Below are 20,628 nucleotides of genomic sequence, written 5' to 3'. Positions count from 1 at the left end.
AGAGTTGGAGTCTTAACAACTGAGCCATCCAGGTGCCCCAGGAAATATTGTATTTAAATGACACATTAGACCAGATGGACTTAGATATTTTCAGAATATACCATCCAACAGTAGCAGAATACACATCCTTTTTGACTATAATAGTATGAAGCTAGAAATCAATTATGACAATTAAACTATAAATTCATAAATATATGCACTAAACAACATGCCTTTGAAAAACCAGTGAGTCAAAGACAAAATTAAAACAGAGAAGTTGGGGATCCCTGGGTGGCTCAGTGGTTTAACGCCTGCCTTCAGCCCAGGGCGTGATCCTGGAGTCCTGGGATCAAGTCCCACACCGGGCTCCCTGCGTGGAGCCTGCTTCTCCCTCTGCCTGTGCCTCTGCCTCTCTCTCTGTCTCTCATGAATAAATAAATAAAGTCTTTAAAAAAAACAGAGAAGCTGAAAAACTCTTGAGAAAAATAAAAATCTTGAGAAGAATGAAAAAGGAAACACAACATACCAAAACTTATAGGATGCAGCGGTCCTATAGTCTAAGTAGCCTAAGAGGGAAGTTTATAGTGATAAATGCCTACATTAAGATAAAAGAAAGATCTCAGGTAAAAGACCTTACTATGCACATTAAAGAATAAGAAAAAGAACAAACTAAGTGCAAAGTTAACAGGAGGAAGGATATAACAAAGATCAAAGTGGACATAATTAAGTAAATATTATCTTATCAATAGATAAGATCAATAAAAGTAAGAGCTAGTTTAATGAAAATATAAACAAAATAGATAGATCCTTAGCCAGACTGAACAAGAAAAAGGAAGACTCAAAATTCTAAATGAGACAGTAGACATTACAAATGATTCCACACAAATACAAAGGATCATAAAAGACGACCATGAATGATTATACACCAACAAATTGGACAACCGAAAAGAAGTAGATAAATTCCTAGAAATATACAATCTACCAAGACTGAATCATGGAGAAATGAAAAATCTAAACTGACCAATTACTAGTAAGGAGATTGAGTCAGTAATTAATCTAACAAAGACCAGATGGCATCACTGGTGAATTCTACTAAACACTTAGAGAATAAATAATACCAATCCTTTTCCAAGTCTCCCAAACAAGAGAAAAGAAGGGAGCACTTCCCAAGATCATTTTACGAGGCCAGCATTACCCTGATACCAACACCAGATGAAGGCACAACAAAAAAGGAAAGTTTCAAGCCAGTATCCCTGATGAACATGGGAGTAAAAATCTTCAATAAAATATTAATAAACTGAGTTCATCAGTTACATTAAAAGGATTATACACCATGATCAAGTGGAATTTATTCCAGGGATGCAAGGATGGTTCATCATCTCAAATCAATCAATGTGTCACACCACATTAACAAAAACGAATAGTAAAAATCTTATGGTCATCTCAATATAGATGCAGAAAAAGCATTTGACAAAATGTGATACCCTTTCATGATAAAAACTCTCAACAAAATGGGTATAGAGGGAATGTAACTCAACAAATAAAGCCCATATGTGACAAGTCCATAGCTAACACACTCAGTATTGAAAGCTGAAAGTTTTTCCTCAGAGATCAGGAAGGAGACAAGGATGCCCACTCTCACCACTTATATTCATCTTAGTACTGGAAGTCCTATCCAGCTCAGTTAGGCAAGGAAAAGAAATAAAAGGCATCCAAATCAGAAAGGAAGAAGTAAAATTGTCCTATTTGCAGATCACATGATATTATATATAAAAAAATAAAAAAAAATCCAAAAGACTCCACAAAAAGAAACTTAAAACTAATAAATTCAGCAAAGTTGCAGGTCATAAAATTAATATGCAAAAATCAGGTACATTTCTGTACTCTAACAATGAAAGAAAAATTTTATTTTATTATTTTAAATTTATTTTTAATTGAAAGAAAAAATTTAAAAGCAGTCTGATGTATAATAGCATCAAAAGAATAAAATCTTCATTATTGATTGTAAGATATTTGGTTATGATGTGTCACAACACAATTTTTTGCTTTTTGGTGGGTTTTTTGTTTGTTTTCTGGGTGCCACATCTCGTTATTTCTTTGGTTTTCCAACTTGACTCTTGGACAATATTCCTCATCTTTTATTTTTTCAAGGAAAACGTGCAAGTCTCAATTCCTTGCTGCTTCTCCTGGCCCCCTGGCTGCTTTAAATCTTCACGCAGAAAGTATTCTCGGTTTCAGAAGATAGGCGGAGATAACGAGAAATCTACCTGAGGAGCAAAACAAAGGCATCAGCTCTTACACCAAAAGAGTTAATGCGGTAACCAAAGGTAGTTTGGGGTTTTTATTTTAGAAGAACGGACTGGCAAATGAGGAAGTGGACCAAATTTCACATAAATGATTAGAAAAAACTCTTTGGTTTTTTCATTCATCTTGAGAAAGGCATATTCTCCTCCAGCTCTTCATTCATTGGTGACAAGCCCCAACTGGGACTTTACTAATGAGCTTGTTAAAGAGATGCCAAAGGCCTGCTATTCTTTTCTTTCCTTTTTTTTTTTTTTTTAAAGATTTTATTTTTTTATTCGTGAGAGACACAGAGACAGAGACACAGGCAGAGGGAGAAGCAGGCTCCATGCAGGGAGCCGGTCGGTCGTCAGACTTGATCCCAGGACCCCAGGATCACGCCCTGAGCCAAAGGTAGACACTCAACAGCTGAGCCACCCAGGTGCCCCTGCTATTCTTTTCTTGAAGTGCTTTGTCTTTTTGCAGTTTTGTTTCCTTTAAGATTGATTTGACCGCTTTTTACTATTTCATTTCCATATCTGTTTTCTTCTCTGTTTCTTCTTTCTTTCTTTCTTTTTTCTTTCTTTCTTTCTTTCTTTCTTTCTTTCTTTCTTTCTTTCTTTCTTTCTTTCTTTCTTTCTTTCTTTCTTTCTTTCGTTTTTGGCTTTTCCTACTTTCCTAGGAGCAAACTTTTGCTTTGTGGTCCACTTTGCACACTCATTTTACTTTCACTCTTTTCTAGTCACAAGGAATTGTACAGTATTGTCGTCAGTAAATTATTAAGCTGGTATCCATTGGAAAGTTAGTAGCTATTCCATCTTGTTCATGTTAGACAGATTCCAGCCTCAGAAGCCTTTACTTCAAATCATTATTTATTAAGTACCTTCTAAGTTTTGCATTTTACTGAATACTACTGATATTAAGGAATCTTTAAGAAGGTTGTGGTCTTTTAGAAGTGTGCATTGGGCAGCGATATATAACGAAGCACCGGAGAGACTAGTATGAATAAATATTATAGGAGATGAGGAAAAATGAAGATCAGTGTGGGTTGGAATTATTCACTAAATGACACTTTTGGGGTGACTAGGTGGCTTAGTTGGTTAAGGTAGGACTCTTGGTTTCAGCTGGGGTCATGGTCTCAGGGCCATGAGATTGAGCCCCGCATTGGGCTCATGCTCAGTGTGGAAACTGCTTGGGGTTCTCTCTTCCGTTCTCTCCCCTTCTACCCCTCCCTGCTTGTTCATTCTCTCTCAAATAAATAAAATCTTTAAAAGAAAAGACACTTTTGATAGTGGTGGAATAGTAGGACTGCAGGTTTAGTTTTACTGGATATAAAGTTCTTATACCGGAATCTGACATAAACTAGTTCACAAAAACTTCAAAAACTTAGAAGATAGAGATCTTCACAGAGACCTGTCTTTCAGATGATTTTAAAATTCTCACTATGATTCATTAAGGTCTTGTTTTATTAAATCGTGTTTATGAATCGTGGAGACTTCTAGCTGTTCAAAATTTGTTCTTTTTTCCTTGGCATTAATAAAATAGTGACTGACAAGTGATTGCCCAGCGAGAGACTCTTTCCAAGCTCTCCTTGCAGCTAGGCATGTTTTACTTTGTTATATGAGAAATAAATTCTTTACTCCTTTTTTTAAAATTTTTATTTATTTATGATAGTCACAGAGAGAGAGAGAGAGAGAGAGAGAGAGAGAGAGAGAGGCAGAGACACAGGAGGAGGGAGAAGCAGGCTCCATGCCGGGAGCCCAATGTGGGACTCGATCCCGGGACTCCAGGATCACGCCCTGGGCCAAAGGCAGGTGCTAAACCGCTGAGCCACCCAGGGATCCCCAATTCTTTACTCCTTAAGTGACTGAACTCTGTTCCCATAGATGATCTGCCCCAATTAGCATAGTGGTATTTTATCAAGACAAGTTTAGAATAAATGACCTAGCTTCAAGATGAGTAAGACTTGCCATATGTTTTGATATGTTTTTGTGGGATGTGTTCTGCTTGGAGAATTGTTAACCCTAATTTTGCCTGTTTCTTTAAAGTCTTATGGACTTGAATCATGGGTGGTACCATATACAACTCAGTCAAGTCCAGATATCCAAGGGGAGCCAGGTATAATTTTCCTCCTCGGCTTTAGCTATTGCTTATCGGTTTCATTTCTATTGCTTTTCTATGAGCCACAATGTCCATTATGAAATATGTAAGAAGGGGTAATAGTTCTTTTTTTTAAGATTTTATTTATTTTTTAGAGAGAGAGCGAGGGAGCAGGGGCAGGGGCAGAGGGAGAAGCAGACTCCCTGCTGAGCAGAGAGCCCACTGTGGAGCTTAGGGCTCGATCCCAGGACCGCAGGATCATGGCCTGAACCAAAGGCAGACACTTAACCAACTGAGCCACCCAGGTGCCCCAGAAGGGGTAGCAGTTCTGATTAATATCTGAAACTGTGCTTGTACTGAACAATTGAGACTCTTTCTTGTATTTTCAACGTAGGCTCCAGTCTAGGCTGTTTGTTGTTTGTTTTGTTTTGTTTTTGGAGCCGCTGCAGACAACAGCAAAGAAGTATACTTTTTAAATCTGTATGAGCCCTGAGGTCCTGAGGCAGTCCCATCTAAGAACCACTCCTGAGGCCATGAGTACAGATTGTATGGCCAACTGAAATATGAGTTTGGGAGATTTATTCCAAAGGCTACAGCTGGTAATTCTGCTATTTCCACAGAGTGATTAATAAAAGTAGAGGAAAAAGTAAGAATGAGACCAAGAAATTCTGTAGCTTGATAGTTCCTGGTAAAAGATCTGCTGGGGAGGAAATTGGTGGCGGTAGCTAAGGAGAGACAAGAAGCTTTAGGGTGACTTCATGGACAACTCCCATCCCTAAGTCAGTTAGGTACATATTTGGGGATTTCATTTTCCTATGTGATATGGATAAATGTAATAGATTGCCTCTAAAATATCTTCCAGATTTCAGATTCCGCAGCTCTAGTTTTTTTCTACACTAGTGTTCAAATAGAACAAGGGAAAGGGAAAAACATTAAACTTTTATTGGCTTGTTTTTAGTGGTTACTGACCAATTGTTTTATTCGTTAACAGTAATTGTTTTATTGGAATTAACCAACTATCAACAGGTACTGTTGAGAAGAGTAGTGAGATAGAGGTAAAGTATTATGTATGACTCTATCTATCTATCTATCTGTCTGTCTATCTCTATGTATCTATCTTTATCTATCTATCCCTATCTATCTCTCTCTATATATATATCTACCTATCTCTTTCTATCTCTATCTCTCTCTATCTCTATGTCTATCTCTATGTATCTATCTCTATCTCTCTTTATCTCTACCTATCTCTATGTATCTATCTCTATCTCTATCTATCTCTATCTATCTATCTATCTCTATCATCTATCTATCTATCTATCTATCTATCTATCATCTATCTATCTACGTACGTAATATTTAGGATGTGGCAGACATTGCTGTAATCAATTTATAAATATTAGCTCATGTAGTATCACAACAATCCTAATGAAGTACATACTATTATTTCTCCATTTTACAGGTGAGAACACTGAGGCATAGGAAGGTAAAGTAAATTTCTAAAACTCATACAGCTTATACCTGGTGTATTGGTATTTAATTAATCAGGCTCCAGAGTTAGTGATTTTAAACACAATATTATATTGATAGGAAAAAAAAAAGGAAAGAAAAAAATCCAAGAAGACTCCAGGTGATAAAGGAGAAGGAACAAAAATATTTCTTCCCATCTTCATGCTTCAAAGTGTGCATGTGGACACTAAAGTAATATGTACTAGAATTTATTGTGCTCTTATTCTGTGGTTCCTGGAACTGTGGTATGATCATCGCATATACGATCCGTTTAAATATTCACAACTGCTCTAGGAAGTGATGCCATTAGATTGAACCATGTGAAAGTATCCACATTTGGCCATTTCTGACTTAGAAAAATGATAATATCATAAAGTTCTACCTATTATCGTCCTCCTCAACTACTAAGAGAGCAGAAACTTAGCATGGTTAAATTCCTTTTCCAAGATTGTGAGTGGAGACGTGAATGATGACACTGGTAGCTTGAAATAAAGCTTGTCAGACTCCGGTCCCATGCTTTTATCAAAATGCTCTTCTGCGTCTGCATAAGCTGCTCCATGGAACTTTTCATGATAGGGCTAAGCATCCCCCTGTTCTAGTCCTAATGGCCACAGACACCTTTGCACATACTCAGAACGGCACTGCTCACTGTGGCTCCTTAGCATTAAGGTGTCTCTGGGGCCTTCCTACTTGAGGTGTGTTCTCTGGGTCAGAAGCGTTGGCACCACCCAGTAGAAACGTGGAATCTCATCTCCCCTCCCGCAAGCCTACTGAATTAGAAACTGCATTTTTAACAGAATCTCCATGAATGTACAAAACAGTTTGATAAGCACTGCAAAGGAACTCTAAAAGCACAAAATGCTGGCAGCTTTCACACAGTGAGGAAAGGCAATGTAACATTCCTTAAATGGACAAGAAGGGGGAAGGAATGTGTCCTCTCACATATAGGGGATTCTCATGCATCCGGAGAGGTGACACTGAAAAGAGGAATTTTGCCACGTGTTCAGGAAGTTCAGATGCTGGGATCTTTACTGAAAGAGAGAAGTGAGGTAAAAGGTCTTATCCAATTGGACAGACAACCTTATGAGGCTTCTTAATTTTTTTGGCCCTCGTGTTGGCCTTCTGTTTGCTTTATCCCCACCTTATGAAAGCTAAGCTCCATTCCTGAAAATGCTGTTAAAAGTTTCATTTTCTCTATTTTCTGTGAGGTTTAAAAAATAATGTGTAAATAAATAACAGATTTAAAACAAATTCAAAATAAATGTGTAAATAAAAAGCTACCTCTAATCCAAGGGGATTTACACAGCTCTGATTCACATCCTACTAACTTCAGGGAAAGCCTCTACCCATGCTGATAGAGAACTCACAGGAAGAAGTTTTTTGAATTAGGTAGAACATGAATCAGGCCTCGGGAAATCCCAGGAGCTAGAATCGAGAGTTTTGAGAGGATCCAGCTAGTATTTCGGGCTGAGCTAGCAGGTAGCAAGGATGACAAAGATGGCCAAGGCGATGAGAAATATGTTGAGGCAATAGACCAGACCTCCGTAATGTGCTGACGTAATCAGAGCCCAGTGACAGAACTGTGATTTGCTGCTTCACAGGTAATGGGAGGGAAGAGACGGTAATGCATAGCAGTTGATCCTCTCTACTTCTAGCTGAATTAGGCAAGGGAAGTTTATGAGTTATAAAAGATTAAATGGATGCATATATAATTGTCATCATTTCCATCACCTTTGTATATTCTTGCACATTAGTGAAAATCATAATTGTTTCAAATAGCAATTACTACCACCTATTACTTCAAAATTCCAGTAGCACAACATGATATTCAGAGGAAGTTTCCCAGTAGATTTTCAGTGTCTCTCTCTCTCTCTCTTTTTTTAAAAGATTTTATTTATTTATTCTTGAGAGACACACACACACACACAGAGAGAGAGAGAGAGGCAGAGACACAGGCAGAGGGAGAAGCAGGCTCCCTTTGGGGAGCCCAACGTGGGACTTGATCCCGGGACCCCAGGGTGACGCCCTGAGTTGAAGGCAGACGCTCAACCGCTGAGCCACTCGGCCATCTTCAGTGTCTCTCTTAAGGGCCTATCAATATTTCTCTCTTTCCTTGAGAATTTTTTCCCCAAAGAAATTCATTTCAAAATTTTTTATACAATTATATCTTACCAAATGCATTGTTTTCCACTATAATCTTTTTTTTTTCTTCTAAATAGTAGTAAATTCTGTAGATTGTTTCACACCAGTGGCTCATTACTTTTAATAGCTTTGTAGTGATCTGTTATCATAATTTACTTAATCAGTCTCCTATTGATGAATGTTTAGGTGATTTTCAGTCTTTGCTTTGACACGTCTGTGTGCATGGGAGGGATAGTGGTTAAGAGCAGAGACTAGAGATGAACTGCGTGGGTTCAAACCCCAACTTTGTCAGTTATTAGTAGGGACATAAGCAGTACGCAAGGGTGAACTCCTTTTACTTGAGGTCATATATCTTCAGGATAAATGTTTAGACGTGGAGTTGCTATGTCAATGAGTTATGTGCCTGCGAAATTTTTACAGACATCGCCAAGGTGCCTTTCACAGGTGTTTACAACTTACACAGAGAGTCATTGTACCTTTTTCTCCATATCCTTTCCAATGTTGAATATGTGGAGTATGTTGGGAAACAAACTTTAAATTTTTTTTCTGTTTATCAAAGCAGTTAAAATGTTTACCGCTAGTAAAGTTCACAGACGATTGGAAGAGAACTCAAAGCTGAAGAATAGGATTAAAATAAACCCTTCTCCATTTTTTTCCTTGGGTACATTTTATCTTTGCAAGTATTAAATATAATTCAATTTTCATCAATTGTGAGACCCTTGTAAAGCCTCAAAATCTCTGTCTTATGAGGCAAAGATTAACTTGTTCCACTCCAGTATTTTTATTCTATTTTTCCTTGCACAGGGCTAGACTATATTTCCCAGTTGTCTTGCATTTGATAGAGACCATGTCGCTAGCTTGTGGCAATATAAAGTCGGAGAAAATTGTGCACCTCCTGCCACGCCTAGCCCCTAAAATACCCTGTTATTGTCTTCCGCTTGCTCTTTCTTTCCACATTGGGCTGCCAGATGAAGAGGATTCTGGAAGATTCTCAAGGGTTCTGGGGAGTAGTAGAGTCACCAGATGGAAGGAGACTGAGTTCCTGTATGACTGTGTGGAGGAAAGTACACTCCAGGCCCCTATTTTCAAAGAAAGTGTTTGGTAAAGCCACTGAGATTGGGGGGTAGACTGACTAGGCTTTTTTTCATAATTGCCCCCTTCATGAAATTTTAATACCACAGGCATACTATTGTTCTGTTTAGGAACTATGTGCCTATCTGTGCTTAATTAAAGAGAATAAGCTGTTTTTGCTCCCTACCTCCATACCAAGAACCAGTTTTTTTTCTCCCCAGGGATGCTCTTTACCTCATTGGTAAATGCGTGGCCTATCCTGACTAATACACTTTGAAAAACACCTTTAAATTTTTCCTGGGGTGGTTCAAGGCAATACTCCTGGGAAGTAAAGGAGGAAAAAGATTGGCTGAGCCTCCAGGAGTTCTTTTCACTCTGAGTTTCTGTACGGCATTTGAAATCTTCATTAATGCCCTGATCTGCGTGATCCTCACTGTCAGGAATTCTAACAGAGCATATGCCTTTATTTAGTTATTTTTAAAGATTTGTGTATTTATTAGAGAGAGAGAATGGGCAGGAGAGGCCGAGGGGGAGGGAGAGAATCTCCAGCAGACTCACTTTTTATTGGGGTTAATTTGGGTTTTTCTTGTTGAGTTGTAGTTCACGATATATTTTGGATAATCACCTCTTATTAGATATATGATTTGCAAATATTTTCACAAAGTCCTTTTGTTGCTTTTTCACTCTGTTCTTTGTGACCTTTGATACACTGCTACTTCACTTTTAAATTCCAATTTTTCTAATTGTAAGTGAGGTTTTCATGTGTGTATTGGCTATTTCTCTCTCTATTTTTTGTGAACTGCCTATTTATATTTTTCCCCTACTTTTTGATTTGGAAATTTGGATTTTCTTATTGAACTGAATTAGTCTTTTCTCCTACTGACAGGTTGAAAAAAAATTTTATTTGCCATGTATCTTTTTAATTTGTTAATTGAATTTAGCCTATAGACGTTTTTTCTTTTTTAAACATTTTATTTATTTATTCATGAGAGACAGAGAGAGAGAGAGAGAGAGCCAGAGACATAGGCAGAGGGAGAAGCAGGCTCTCCTGCAAGGAGCCGGATGTGGGACTCGACCTGGGGAATCACGCCCTGAGCTGAAGGCAGACTCTCAACCACTGAGTCACCCAGGTGCCCCTATAGAGATTGTTTTTTAAAAAAATTTTATACTCAAATTGAACAACCTATTATTCTATGACTTAGAAAAGCTGGAGGGCTTCCTTAGCTAAGATTGTATGTATATGCCAAACATATGTACATACATACACACATTATTTTCTAGCACTTTAGTTTCACTTTGAAATTTTTTAGGGTTGGTATTTGCTTATTTTCCTAGTTTGCTGTGTAACTGACTTCATAGTTTCTACATAAATAATCCCACCTACTCCCACAACTTGAAATACTACCTCTGTTATATATGAATCATATTATTTTCTATATTTTATTATGTATAACATTAAATAATTTTTTTAATTATGAAAATTTTCTGGATTCTGGTAGCTAGCTACTTCCCCATCTATCTCATTTTCATTTACTAAAATATCCTTTCAGAGAGACTCTGATACACAACGTGAAAGCATACACAACGAAGTAGTAATGGAGGTGACTCTTGCAAGCGGGACAGGAAATACGGTTACTTTAGGAAATGGGAAAGGAAGAGTCCTACCTTCCACTCCATACTCTTATGTATATTTTGAGTCTATTACTATTTGCAGGTATAAACAGATTAAAAAATGAATAAATATGTTTAAATAGCACATACACATCAAACACCACCTCTCCTCTCCCGTCATCACCCCTGCCTCCTCATAAAAATGTTCTCTTTAGTGCCCGGCATTCCCCAGAATGTTCTTCTCTAGATCTTGGGGCCTGAAGCAATATTCAGTTCCCTGAGATGAAAACTACAGGACGACCTTGGGCCTCCACTTTCCTGTCTCTCCACATTGAGAAAATGCGGAGTTTACCCTGGGAGGTGGATGGAGCTCCCGAGAGGGGAGGGGAATGAACTTCACAGGCAGTTTCCTCTGCTTCCAGGATGTCAAATCGCAGAAATGCAGGGTTCTGGGGTGGGAGAGTCCGGGAGAGCTCTTAGGCTCACGATTATTGCCCTTGTCATCACCAATTGTAAAGCTCTCAACAACATTTGCTAAGTGTATTCTGTGCAACGTTAGTTTCTCAGGATAACCCTTTACTTTTTTTCCCTTGTGGTCAATGAAGTTTGCAAAACGGGTAACGTATCTACACTTTGGAGAATGATGCTATGCACTAATGTTTTAAATGTATGAGTAATTTTGTAAAACAAACAACCTCTTTAATTTGTGCTTGAACTAGATTTCCTAGCTCGTTTGACCACAGAATCAGTCTTGCCCACACGTGTCTTCAACAGCAGCCGTGACTTACCTGCTGCAACAGTGTGAAGTTGGAGCTGTAGAAGTTGTAGTGACCCAAAGAAAGAGACAAATGCTGAAGCAGTAGATAGGAAACATCAATCTGATTTTGTGTAAAGCTAAATTTTTAGAAGACGATTTTGATATTTTAATAAACAGGGAAGAACTATAAATAATTTAGCAAGTGAAAATACTGCTAATAAATGGGTGCTTTTGAAACTCGAAAACAACCCTCTTCTGGAGGCTGAGCAACCCTAATGATCATGATGTGACTCTTCACCTGTTTGGCAAATCCTGTCACGGTCAAACTGGTTATGAGTTTAGACCCTTCCTGATTTAGCACAAATCTGACATAGACGAGTCTAAATCCTGCCATCTACTTAAGTGCATGGCTCTGGAATAGGGATAACAAGGTTTATTTTCTGATAAGGTCTAAAGTGGTTGAATATGATGAGCTAAAAGGTAGGCTGGGAGCTGAGAAAACCAGGAAGGAGAAAAGAAGGAATGGAGACATGGCTAGAAAATAGAAAATAAAAAGAGGGGGAAATACTTGCCTGTGGCAGAGATTGCCACTGACTGTACCTCAAGTGGCACTCAGTGGCCTCAGCATTAAGGTCCTCAGTCCCGAGAACGTAGGCCTTTAATGTTCTCAGACCTGGCACTTTGGGATCTAGGTACCATAGTGAGTTTATTCAGTCTGATGAGGGTTTGTGTGTCTGCTCTGACATCAAGACCTGGTGAGAACGTTCATGATTCTCATCTTATGTCACGTCAAAGGGATACTGCATATGGTTCTCAATTCAGGCAGCACAGTGGAATCACCAGTGCCCACACCTGCCCACCCCTCCCTCCACAAGGCCATTTAAATTGGAATCTCAAACATTAGGTTCTAGATTTGGGTATTTTTTAAAAGATTTTATTTATTCATTTGAGAGGGAGAGGGAGCACGAGCTGGGGGAGGGGGGGAGAGAGGCAGAAGCAGACCCCTCACTGAGTGGGGATCCCAACAGGGGCTCGATCCTAGGACCCCAGGGTCATGACCTGAGCTGAAGGCAGGTACTTAACGGACTGAGCCGCCCAGGCGCCCGGGATGTGGGTGCATTTAGAAAGCTTTCTAGATGAGCTTCCTGTACCTCCTAGTTTGAGCCACTGTGGCCCCAATTCAGGAGGTACCTGTGGAGGAGCCACCAGCTCACCAACAAGGGCACAAAGGACAATAAGCAAATTGGGTAAGTTTTACGCCTGTGACATTGAGACTGGTTCTGGCGGCTTGCGATTAGACCTTTAGTTCTGTAAGATCTCTGATTTCTGGATCACGGGATTTTAATATAAAAAACTATTTGTCGAGTGGTCAGTACTGATTCCAGATCTGGCTCTCGCATTGGCCTGGCGGTGATGCAATTACTTAGGACTCAGGAGAGGCAGTGCGACTCGCCGAGGCGTGGCTGGGTCTGGCCATCCCTGCTGCCTTCGTGGAGGGGCCCCCCAAGTTGTCCTGGGCCGTCAAGATTCGGCACCTCGGTCAGCACAGTAGCTCCAGTGGAGTGGGGTCATCGGGACTCCTGGTGGGAGGACTCCCACCTCTGTACTTAAGTCGTCCAGGCCAGCAGAGCATAGGGTTATAGCAACAGGAGGAAAACCATTATCTATTGGGTCTCTAGGGGTAATAGTGAGAGATGCCACTACTCATGTCTCCATCCCTTAGTTCCAGGACCACGAATCCTGGATATGGGAGGAACAGCATCAATACTGGATGTACCTAAGTAGCTTCATCAGTCAAGCAGGTGCCTTCGGCTCAGGTCACGATCCTAAGGTTCTGGGATCAAGCCCCGTGTGGTCAGGTCAGGCTCCATGCAGGCTCTATGCTAGGGAGGGAATCCACTCCTCCCTCTCCCTTTGCTGTTCCCCTGCGTGGGCTCTCTTGCTCTGGCTCTCTGTCAAATCATTCAATCAGTCAATCTTTTAAAAAATACTGAATGTTATCCCTGATGAACATAGATGCAAACATCCTCAACAAAATGCTAGCAAACGGAATCCAACACATTAAACAAATCATTAACTATGATCAAGTGGGATTTATTCCTGGATTGCAAGGGTGGTTCAATATTTACTAATCAATCAATATGATACACCACATTTATAGAAGAAAGAATAAGAACCATATGATCATTTCAATACATGCAGAAAAAGCACTTTACAAAGTACAAAGTCCATTCATGCTAAAAACTCTCAACACAGTAAGTTTGGGGTAAGTTTACCTCAACATAGTAAAAGGCATGTATGAAAAATTCACAGCTAATATCATCCTCAATGGGGAAAAAGTGAGTGCCTTTCCTCTATGGTCAGGAACAAGACAGGGATGTCCACTCTCACCACTGCTATTTAACGTAGTACTGGAAGTCCCAGCATCAGCAGTCAGACAACAGAAAGAAAGAAAAGGCAAATCACTTGCAAGTGATATATCTGATAAGGAGTTAGTATCCAAATTATTATGAAGAACTCATACAACTCAGCACTCCAAAGTCAAACAATCCAATTAAAAAATGGGCAGATGACATGAATAGCTGTTTCTTCAAAGAAGACATACAGATGCCTGATGGGCACATGGAAAGTTGCTCAGAATCACTGATTATCAGGGAAATGCAGAGCAAAGTTATAATGAGATATTGCCTCGCAGCGGTCAGAATGGCTAAACCCAAGGACACAAGAAACAAGTGTTGGCGAGGACGTGGAGAAGGGGGAGCCCTCTCGCACTGTTGGTGGGAGTACAAACTGGTGTAGCCACTGTGGAAAAGGTATGGAGGGTCCTCAAAAAATTAAACATAGAATTGCCAATTAATACAGTAATTCCACTACTGGGTAGCTACCCAAGGAATAGGAGAACGCTATTTTGGAAAGATGTACGCACCCCTATGTTCATTGCAGCATTATGTGCAGCAGCCAAGTTGTGGGAGCAGCCCAGGCACCCCTGAATGGATAGAGAAGGCGTGGCCCACACGGACACAGTGGGCTACGACTCAGCCATAAAAAGAACGAGGCCTTGTGCGTCTTCATGAATTCTCTCCATGTGCAGTGGAAGGGTAATATGCAGGCTAATCACGATCGGGACATTTCCTTTGATTTCTCCTTTATATTTAAATATTTTGTGAAGCTCTCATTCCCAGACCAGGACATATTCAAGGTTTGAGGCTTCTGCCCCTGTTTAGACAAAGACTAGTTTTATATTGTTCCTGGCTGTCAGGTGTCTCTGCTTTCCTCTATTTCCCTCATTAAAAAGCAGTGTATGAGCAACAGGGGCAGGTGGGGGGCCCAGCGGGTTAAGCACCTGCCTTCGGCTTGGGTCATGATCCCGGGGTGCTGGTGTCTGGCCCCCCACCCAGGAGGGAGTCTGTCCCTTTCTCTGCACCCCCAATCACGTTCTCCCTCCCTCCATCACTCTCTCTCAAACAAATAAATAAAATCCTAAAAAAAAAAAAAAAAAAAGACAACATGGTGTAATGATGTCTTTTAGGTTTTTGTTTTTCTTAAAGTCTTTCTTTGCACTCAGGAGGGATCTAACCTTTCCCAGTCACCGTGCCATGAGCCTAATGCTGTCCCTTAGCTTACCAACTAGGTGGGCCACTTTGAGTTTTCATTTCCTATAGATGGTCAAATCAACTGTCTCCTCCTGTTGCCAGGCCCGGAGGCCAGCGCCTACAGCCTGGCTAACTGCTTATTTGGTTCTGTTTCTGGACTACAGTGATAGCTTACCTTTTAAAAAAAATTAGTAAGGTTATGTCTTTTTAAAAATTATACTTAAGGAATCCCTGGGTGGCGCAGCGGTTTGGCGCCTGCCTTTGGCCCAGGGCGCGATCCTGGAGACCCAGAATCGAACCCCACGTCGGGCTCCCGGTGCATGGAGCCTGCTTCTCTCTGTGCCTCTCTCTCTCTCTCTCTCTCTCTCTCTCTCTCTCTGTGTGTGACTATCATAAATAAAAATTTAAAAAAATAAATAAATAAAAATCTTAAAAAAACTATACTTAAAAATTATTTTATCAATTATTGCTGCATGTTTAGAGCAGGAAGAGAGTGTGTGTCTGTGTCTGTAAAAAGTGCCCCACAACTTCATTTGACCTGGGACAATCTTAATAATTTCATAGGTATTCTTATGTGAAGGATAGTAGGGCCTCTTGCTATCAATTTGCTACAAACTGAGGAAGCTCAGTTTCTCATTTTCTTTTGTATATTGTGTTTTTTTATTACAAATGTTTTAAACTTTATAATTTCTTTCTTTGCTATAATACTTAGAAAATAGCAATTTATATTTTATTCTAGTGCTTTTACGGTTTTTAATATCCTGAAGTGTTTGCTCAATTTTCCTAGAACGTGTTTAGATTTTAGATAGTCATAGTGTTTTTCCTAAATAATGTGTATATTGTTATAGTGGAGACCTGATAGGCACATCTCACTGTCTCACTCACTAGCCCTTGTGACCTCTGTGATCTTCTTTCCTCATCTGTAAAATAGGGATGATGTGTTCACTGTATGAAGATTCTAAGAAAATTCTACGTAATAGATGGAAGCATCAATTATATCTCACACCCTATGAAATAAATAATTAATAGATGATAATTACTATATACTTAAAACCAGTGATAAAATGGGGCAGTCAGAACTCCTGGTGAATATTCGTCTGGATTGATGGCTCATACCAAAACCACCACCGCAAACAATAACTAAAACTAACTAGTAAGGTCATGAGAGATTTACAGAGGATGGGGCTCATTGAGGATTTTTCCCAGCCGTGGCTAATTGTCATTTCAAAGTAATTTATTTTCCTTTAATTTTTAATTAATTTATTTTCTTAAAAAAAGGTTTTATTCATTTATTTGAAGGAGAGATTGAGAGAAAGAGAGAGAGAGAGAGAGAGAGAGAGCATGTGAGCAGGGGGTGGGACAATGAGAGGGAGAAGCAGACTACCTGCCTAGCAGGGAGCCTGACTCCAGGACCCCGGGATCGTGACCTGACCTGAGCCGAAGGCAGCTGCTTAACTGACTGAGCCACCCAGGTGTTCCAGTTAATTTATTTTCTAAATGAGTTCTATATGTCATGTGATTGCTAAGACATGTGTCATTTGGGTTGTCATCCAGGAAAAAAAAAAGAATGATCCAATAGGGGAATTTTTAATCCTAAATCTGAGATTTTTCTGAGTCTTAATTTCTGAAACATAAAGCTAAAAGAAAAAAAGCTTTAAACCAATGGGTTGATGAAAGATATTCACATCAAACTAACAAGACAAATTGTAAGAGACATTTCATAAACTTATTTCCATAAATTTCTTCCATAGCTTGAGCTGTAATTTCTTTTCTTTAAAAGATTTATTTATTTATTTTATTTGAGAGAGAGAGAGAGAAAAAAGAAAGAGAGCACGTGTGTAGGGGGAGGGACACAAGGAGAGGGAGAAGGATCTTAAGCAGACTCCCTACTGAGTGCAGAGCCAACTTCAGGCTTGACCATAGGTCTGGATCCCAAGACCCTGAGATCCTGACCTTGCTGAAATCAAGAGGTAGACCTCAACCACCTGAGCCACCCAGGTGGGCCTGTAATTTCTTTTAAAAGCATGATTCCACCCTTTTTTGTTGTATTGAGAAAGTAAAGGTTTATCTCAGAAAATAGAAAAGCATTAGGCACTAGGATACCACATGGGACTTTTCTTATTTATTTACAGTAACATTATCAGAGTATTAAAATATAATATCAAAGGTAATATATGTTAATCTCAAGAAAATTTAAAGATAAATAAAAACATCAGGAAAAACATCACTCATAAACCCAGACTATATATTTTCATTTTCAGCCATTTTTCTGAGGATAAGAATAAGTGAACATAGAGTCATACTAGCCAAACTATTTTGTAATAATATAGCAGTGTTTTTCAGTTTTTCAGTGTTATTTTGTATTTTCTTATAACATGATTTTATTGGTTGCATAATAATCCATACATAGCCTATAGATTTTTAATTTTCAAATATCCCCTATTGTAGAACATTTAGGTTGCTTCCAGTATCTCACTGTGGTGCACAATATATTAGAGTCACTTATTACACAAAACTTAGTCTCTAGTCAATATGTAAGGTAAAAATCTCAGACAAAATTGTATCTGAAATTCTCTTAAAGCAGTTTCAACTTGAAATATTGCATTGAGTGACACTGATGTTGTGTTTCTCCATTGGTCCATCTTGGCTAGTTTTTCCTCTGGAGTATCAGCATCTTCTGGTTTTAGGCAACAAAAACTGCCTCTGGCATTTTTAAGCTAGAGTTACTTATTAGAAGATTATGGAGAATTATTCTTCATTGGGAATCAATTGGTAACTAGGTTTTGCAAATGGGCAAAAATCAAGAGCTCTTTAAAAAAGGCTAGATTGCAGGGACAGTCTGGTCCATGCTTCAGTGGCTTACTACAATTAATTAGGCCTTCAAATCATTATTCCATCTCTGCACCTTTTTCTTATGATTAAAAGTTCTGACTTGTCAAGCTTAGGTTATATGCTGTACCGAGTGTCAGACAATGAAAAAATTCTAGGTCTCTTGGATTTTGTAATGGGATGTACCACGAGAGACAGGGGTTAGAAATTGCCCTCCCCTGGGAACCTTAATCATGGGGAAATTCCACCTAAAAAGGAAATCAAGGTACTAAGAAGGGGTCAGAGAGCTATTGGATACCAGGAAGTCAAGAAACAACAAATATAATATACCAGTTCAGCAGAAAAAAAATCAGTTTTTTTCCAGCTAAGTGCCAGCTAAGTGGCTAGAGTTCAGGGGTTATATTATGTGAACTAGAATGATGTTCAGCAAAACATGAATTCTATGCTGTCAGCAACATGTTGGGACCCACAGATGGAAACAGATTCATGGCTCTCATGTAGTGCTCACTCTCTAGCGTAGGCTTGTAGAATGACTGGTGGAATCATTTGCCTGTCTTATTTAAATTATTATTATTTTTTAAACAAATATTTATTTATTCATGAGAGACACAGAGAGAGAGAGAGAGAGGCAGAGACACAGGAAGAGGGAGAAGCAGGCTCCATGCAGGAGCCTGATGTGGGACTCAATCCCAGGACTCCAGGATCACACCCTGGGCCAAAGGCAGACGCTCAACCACTGAGCCACCCAGGCGTCCCTAAATTATTATTATAATAACTACTTTTGCAGAAGATTTAATGGTTGAATTTACGTAAATTAACTATGCCACGTGCTGGAATTCCAATGCACAACTAAAATTCCTTTTGAAATAAGCAGTTTTAGAATATACATTTTGGGAGGATATCTGGTCTTACAAGTCTTACTGGATAGACAGCGTTTCTTCATTTAATTTCTAGACAGTGTTTAAGGAATCCTTGACCTCAATGAAATTGCATTCATATTTTGTGTGCATTTTTCTCGGGAGTCATTCTAACGCTTTCATCAAATGTTCATTGGGGACCACAGCCCAAATAAGATTAGGAACCATCTTTGCATCGCTCTCCTAATTCCAAAATAAGAAATGAATGATGTACTATATGTAGGCTAATTGAATTTAAATTTTAAAAAATGATTGAAACATTCAAAGAGAAGTGAAACTGTGGGAGATAAGAGACTTAGAACATTTCTGTTACACTAGGGAATCCTAGATAAAGAGTAGTCTGTAAGAAAGATTCAGATCCTTTGGCAGCCTCCTTTCCGTTAGCCAATCCTGGAGACTGTCCTTATGTCATTTCAGTGGGTCAGCTGAAAATAACATAATAGGTATCTAGGGACGTGCAAGCATTACTGTGAGAATAAAGAAAGTTCATCCTTCTGGAAGCCAAGCCTCCTTCTCCTGTGATTCACACATTATGCAGAAAACCCTGACTCCCTGGAGTTCCTATTAGATATTCCTGATATAAAATTTTATTTTCTATTCATCCTCCTCTCCTCCTGCTTGTCCTCCTCCTCCTCCTTCTTCAAGATTTATTTATTTTATTTTAGAGAGAGAGAGAGAATGGGAAGGAGGAGCAGAGGGAGAGAATCCTCAAGCAGACTCCCCACTGAATGCAGAACCTGTCACAGGGCTTGATCCCAGGACCCTGAGATCATGACGTGAGCTGAAGTGAGTTGGCCACTCAACCAACTGAGCCACACAGGTGCCCCCTTATTTTCCATCTTGATGATTCATAACATCAAAGAAATGTATGGGGTGTTAGACATTCTCTTTTCTTTCCTTCTACTGCAGGAATCTGCTACACGATATCTCTTATCCATTCCAATTCTCTCCTCATAATTTAGGCTTTGGTTTTGAACACTCAGCCTAACAGGCTATTTAAAATAAGTTTTTATCTTATGCTTTCAACTTATAGGGATAGTTTTTCTATAATTTCCCTATTGAAATTTCTTGAGATTGTAGACTCTCAATGAGATGTACAAAGATTTGTCATAATATCTCTCCATAACCTTATCATCTTCATCATCTTCACTTCATTTGGTCTTTCCTCCTTTCCTGATAAGGTCATGCCCAGTGGCCCTGAATTTCATCATAGAACTTACTTTCCGCTTCACTGTATCATTTTCTCTCTTAATATGCTTATCTTTCTTCTAGATTGGAGGAAGGATTCACTTTCCTAAGATGAATTGCTCTGTGTCCTTTTCACTGAGTCCTTTTGACTCCAGTGAAAATCTTTTAGGCCCAGACTCATCTCATTCTCATCCTTGCTTCTTCCTCCTTGTGGATCCTTCTCCCCTGACTTCAAAGTGTTGTGGTATGTGTCTTCTAGGGTGCTCGGGTGGGTCAGTCAGTTAAGTGACTGATTGACCCTTGGCTTTGGCTCAGGTCAAGATCTCAGGGCCCTGAGATTGAGCCCCAGATCAGGCTCCTCATTCAGTGAGGAGTCTGCTTAAAGATTCTCTCCCTCTGTCCCTTCCCCACTCATACATGCACACACTTTCTCTAAAAAAATAAGTCTTAAAAAAATATTTTCTGTCACTTTCATTTCATTACCAAATTATTTTTTAAAGATTTTATTTATTTATTCATGAGAAACAGAGAAAGAGAGAGGGAGAGAGAGGCAGAGACACAGGTAGAGGCAGAAGCAGGCTCCATGCGGGGAGCCCGATGTGGGACTCGACCCTGGGTCTCCAGGATCACCCCCTGGGCTGAAGGCGGTGCTAAA

Source organism: Nyctereutes procyonoides, unplaced genomic scaffold (genome assembly GCF_905146905.1).
Source record: "Nyctereutes procyonoides isolate TBG_1078 unplaced genomic scaffold, NYPRO_anot_genome, whole genome shotgun sequence".
In the NCBI taxonomy this organism is placed as follows: Eukaryota; Metazoa; Chordata; class Mammalia; order Carnivora; family Canidae; genus Nyctereutes; species Nyctereutes procyonoides.
The sequence above is the reverse complement of the archived record's forward strand: the minus strand, read 5'-3'. Positions refer to the sequence as shown.